We start from the raw sequence: 5,383 nt of genomic DNA, 5'->3' as shown, positions 1-5,383 counted from the left end.
ATTTATAATATATTAATTAAAGAATTTATAACAACAAAGTTTTAGTAAATGTTTACAGATTTTTTAAAACTAATAACACAAAGTATAATTCATGAGGCTAAAGCTTATACAAAGCTTATATTTTCATTACTATATTTCATTATATAAAGCTTATATTTTCATTACTAAATTTTATTAATTGATAAAATTTGTTCAAATATTATATTGTGATAAGTACTATAATGTAGTACAAATAAATTTATCACCTGAAATATTTTTAAAATTGAAAAGATGTATTGAATCTCTTATATTCCATACTATTCAGGTTGAGAGATCCATAAAAACAGATGGATCATACTTTAGGTAGTTGTTGGAGCACCATAATCATGTTAACTCTGTTATTTTTACGACAATAGCATTTTAATACTTGTAAAGTCTGTTTCTTTTTAGCAATAATTACATTGTTATAGCCAACTAAAGAGAACTAAGTCAAAATGCATTTTGCCTTAGTAATAGAATGTGTCAATAAACAAGTAAGCAAAGTGTAATTTAGTCTGGTTTTATGGGTCTTATAACCTAAGTATTATAGTATAATCAAAATACAGACAAGAAAAGCTAAATATTAACTATTTATGCATAGTTTATATTATTAAACTAGAATATATCTATATTTATATAATCAATTTTGTAATTCAGAAAATTTTTTTCAGTTCTTGTAGCATAATGGGTTCAACAGTCACGGCAGTAGAAACTTCTCGAGAGTGCAGTAGTGTATCTTACTCGGTAAATTGGTCGACTACTTCAGTTAGTGCAACAAAGAGAGGACAGAGAGATACACTTATGATAACTATAAATGTATTTACATATTTAAATTTTTTTTTTCTAAATAAATCCTTAAACTTTATTAATCAGTAGTTTTAATATTTATCACAGATTAAAGATCAAGGAATATTAACAATTAAACCTCAAGTGAAATTTTATAAATCTACGGATAATCAACACTACACCTGGGGAAAAGCACTAACTCGAATAGATTATGAATGCCACTATAAAGATGGATCATCATTTATAGAAATCGATAAAGAAATTTATCGATAAATTTTGTTAAATTCTTTGTCTAATAATTATTTTAATATAATTTATTCAAATTTATGTGCATAATTTTATAACAATGTTCCTATAAATAAGTCATATCAAATAGAATTAATCTCATTTTATAAGCTGAAGTATCTGATTGAAAGGGAAAATTTTTTAACAATAATATAATAATGTTTACACAAATTTATACCAAAATAATGACTTTTGAATTTTTAAAGTTTAACTAATTTTTCAAAATAACTAACATATCCTTCAATATGCAGAATTACTGTCTGCATATTACCTGCTATTAACCTTTCAGCAGTGCATTAATCAGGTATGGTACTATCCCTATGTAGTGGAGAATAAATGTGGGAAATTTTTAGAGTATTTTCCCATGTGTTTTTTTCTCATTACCGTTTCAGAAAAAGATTTTGTAAACAGTTATGTCTAGTAAAGAAAAGTCATTTTTTTATTGTTACATAATTCCTTTTTATGTAGATTCTTTTTTGCGGTAGTTTTTGGCGATATCCATCGCTTACGATTGCCCTTGATGGATATATCCATTGGTCACTGCTGAGCGGTTAATAGTGTATTATATAACCTGTTTTTTCAATGATATGTTAAAAATCAATGAAAGTAACTTGCTTTATTGTTCATATAATTTAACACTTGAAAAACAAGTTATAAATTCATAACTAATATATCACATGCAGGGATATAGCCAGAAAACTTTGGGTGTGGTTCACCTCCATATCTTATGGCTTGTGTAGATGTAGCATAGATGGGTAGGCTACTGTAAAAATGTCTCTTGATCATTAGCAACATGTTATGCAAAGAGCCATTATGTTGATATGGCAGCTTATTGCAAGCCATTTGTGAACCAGTGATAATTTACACATGACAATGCTCAATAAAGTAGAAAAGGATGAACAAGTATTGAATTATATTCTTTTTTATATTCATGACATCCTCATGGCTGTTAATGATATTTGAGTCTGTTCTGTTTTATCCAGTGGTCAACTGCTTGACATTTTTTTATTACATTTACTTCTAAACTTAAATGATGACTGGTGGCAAATGTGGGTCAGAAGAGTTAGTTTGGGAAATGCTGCCCCTTGTTACATGTGACTACATCCCTGTACATGAGTAATTCGGACTAAAAGTTTCTTACATAACCTGCAGGGTTATATATATTTTAAAATCAATTTGAAAGCAGGTACTGGCTGTTTTATAGCAATTCTTGTGGGTTATACACCAGAAAAATTAGGTTTCTAAAAAATAGTTCTGTTTCTAAAAAACAGAACCTATCACTACTTCAGCTTACATTGTAAGATAATTTGTGATGATCAGTGCCATTCATGAAAGCATTTTGAATATGAGCCTTAATTTTTGAGCATTTATTTTTTTATCTATTATCATAATGTAAAATAATACACAATACATAATTAAAAAAATTTTTTTGCATGTAATATTTTATAAAAATTTAATCACATATTTCAATTTCTGGAAAACAAGTTATTGCTAATTTTATATTCTACAAAATTCTTATATTTAAATGTCAAATTTTCCAAATATTTGCAATAAGAAACTTTAAGTGCAAATGGTATTAACTTGTTTTTATTAAAATGTAAGTGAAATCAATAGCCAGTTGCAATAAATTGTTTCAAAAGTCTTATGTAATATTTCATCAAATTTCAGAATATTAATATTAGAGAAAATAACAAAATCTGATATTTTTTTACAGAAACTAACTGAATTGTGTATTTTTCTAAACAAGTTAAAAAAAAAATCTACTTTACTCTATAACAGAAATTTTAAAAACTTTGGAAATAAATTGATTACTGATTATACTTGAGGTTTAGAACCTTCAGAAAGTGCATATCTGCATGAAAAATTTCATTTCATCTTGTTAGAAATTGTCATAATTATGTCTCAATTTTTTTTAATATATAAATAAACAAAAATCTATACTTCTCTGAATTATAATTGATTTATTAGAGAGATTAAGAATTTCATAACTTCTCAAATTGTGAATTAGTTTTGTGCATTTTAAGCACTGTTTTTTCTTATAGCCTGAAAGTGCATTTGAGGTTTTTCAATGTGATCAAGGCTTAACAGTTTTAGATTATCTATTAATTTAGACTTCCATTTGAGATATGATTCTAATTCATATTTTACATTAATTTATGTATCTACTCTGTAAGAAATCCAATCACTCGTTACTTATGCAGATTTAACAACAAACTGATTCATTTATAATATATGTCAAACATATCAGGTTATCTGCTTATGCCAACAAATTTATAATTTGATAAACAGCTATAATAATGATACCTGTTTTTAACCAGCTGAAAATCCCAACTTTAACCCTTTGAGTACTCTTGTAAGTATACATGATACACATGGACTCTACAGAGTAAGACAAATATATATTCAAGGGGTTTGAGTCGTAATCCTGAACGTTGAAATCCCAAAAAATCAAATTCCCAAAATGCCTAAAACCTCAATTTCTAATGAAAAATTTGTGGTCTGTAGGTGAGTGCATACAGAATGGATTTAAAACAACATAGAAGCATGATGCAGAAGATAGAATAATTTAATAGGGAATGCTAACTTTGGTGCATATTGAATCATTGAATACTTTCAGAAAGTGCAATGCCACGTAGAAAATGAATATGAGCATATTCTCCAAAGAAAACCATGCCCTAAAAGGAAAAAAGCAGATATTCATTGCAAAATACAACTTCAGAATATAGTTAATGATCATGAAAGTCGGTCAGCTCTTTTGACCACCTCTGTGTACCCATAATATTTCCATGTAATATGCTTTTTTTGTACATTGGTTTTCTCTTCTTCACTACTAAAAATTTTCAGCATTGATTTTTGTAATTTGTAATTCTATATATTTGACTTTAGCTACTATGTTGTAAAGTAATAATACTCAATATGTGTGTATTATGCACAGTGCATACATATTGACTATTACTGTTAGCCCTTTTTCTACAATAAAATATTTATGAAGTGTTCACTCACTTGTTTATGTATATTTCTCAAATAAATTCGTTTAAGAGACATTAACATTTTTAAAGATTTATTATTTTTCCTAGGATTGTATTTTTGAGATTTTAATTTTTCAGGATTGTGATTTTTTTTTTTTTCTTTTGAAATTTCAACATTTGGGATTATAGTTATCACTGACATTCAAATTGGTGTCAGTATAGTATGCTCCTATATTTATGGCCAAACTTGAAACTTTACAGGCAGCTAGAGACATCATTGACAAGTCTAGATTTTTTTAGGTTTGTTGTGAGGTTTAGCATGAAGACAAACATAGCTTCTGGTAATTACACTTGTTATCTACTTCTGAATTATTGGAGTTACTCAACACAGTCAAATCAGAAAGAAAATGTCTAGTTTTTAAAAAAATATGAATTGGAAAATGAGATACTAATTTTATTTGTAAATGTTATATTTTTTAAAATTAACTCATTCTGGGAGGGAAATAGATTTCATGATGTTAAATAGTTTTTTAAAATTTCACATAAACCACTCATAAAAGTAAAGTTCAAACACTACAAAATTGTCAAACTTAATTTTAATGTAATANTTATGGGAAATGTATATACATAAGAATATTGTATCTAGTAAAAAATATTGAAGATTACTCTATATAATATTGTTAATATTTAAGTTTTTTGCAAAATTATTGTTTTTATAATTATTAAAGACTACATACAAATAAATATACATTAATGCCAGTGTGTGTGTTTGTGTACAAAGTAAAAATGTATCATTTGTTTCGTAAGTGATACTGAGTTTAAATACTTAGCACATTTTTAAATATCTTTCTTGAAGATTGATAAAAAATTCAGTCACTAACTAAAATCTAAAATTCCAAATTTAAAATGTCAATTTTAGTATGTCATATTAACCAACTTCTTATTGATATGTTGAGTACTTACTTTACTGAGTTTCCTGTAAGAATTAATTAATTAGTCCAAAACAATGCTTGCCTCATCAAACATCTTTTTGACTGTAGTTTGAAAAAATTGTAGACCTATAAATTCCCACTGTCATCCATCTGCCCTTCCTTAATCTCAACAACAGAGTTTTAGATCCATATCTGGTCTTGACTTTCATGTAAAGGTTAGGGGCAGGATGTCCTGATTAACCATATATGAACTTCTGATGCAAGCCAGAAGTTATTTTAATTCAAAGCTTTTCCCTGAATGGAGTTAGATAGATGACTGGCACAACTCTATTGCTAACAGGAACAGTATGATGTACAGGGGCAAGACACTACTGGTTTGAGATGAAGAACATA

General features: G+C 27.2%; 1 long non-coding RNA gene across 1 annotated transcript; it reads left to right on the top strand.

The window, feature by feature from the left end:
- The first annotated feature begins 693 nt into the window (after positions 1 to 693).
- Positions 694 to 4,665, top strand: LOC111638902. The gene is made up of 2 exons (XR_002758979.1): positions 694 to 834; positions 913 to 4,665. It is a non-coding gene; the product is annotated as an uncharacterized LOC111638902 (long non-coding RNA).
- Positions 4,666 to 5,383: the final 718 nt, after the last annotated feature.

Source organism: Centruroides sculpturatus, unplaced genomic scaffold (assembly GCF_000671375.1).
Source record: "Centruroides sculpturatus isolate CEXI.00-Female unplaced genomic scaffold, Cexi_2.0 scaffold1059, whole genome shotgun sequence".
Lineage (NCBI taxonomy): Eukaryota > Metazoa > Arthropoda > Arachnida > Scorpiones > Buthidae > Centruroides > Centruroides sculpturatus.
This window is presented reverse-complemented; position numbering and strand designations above follow the sequence as displayed.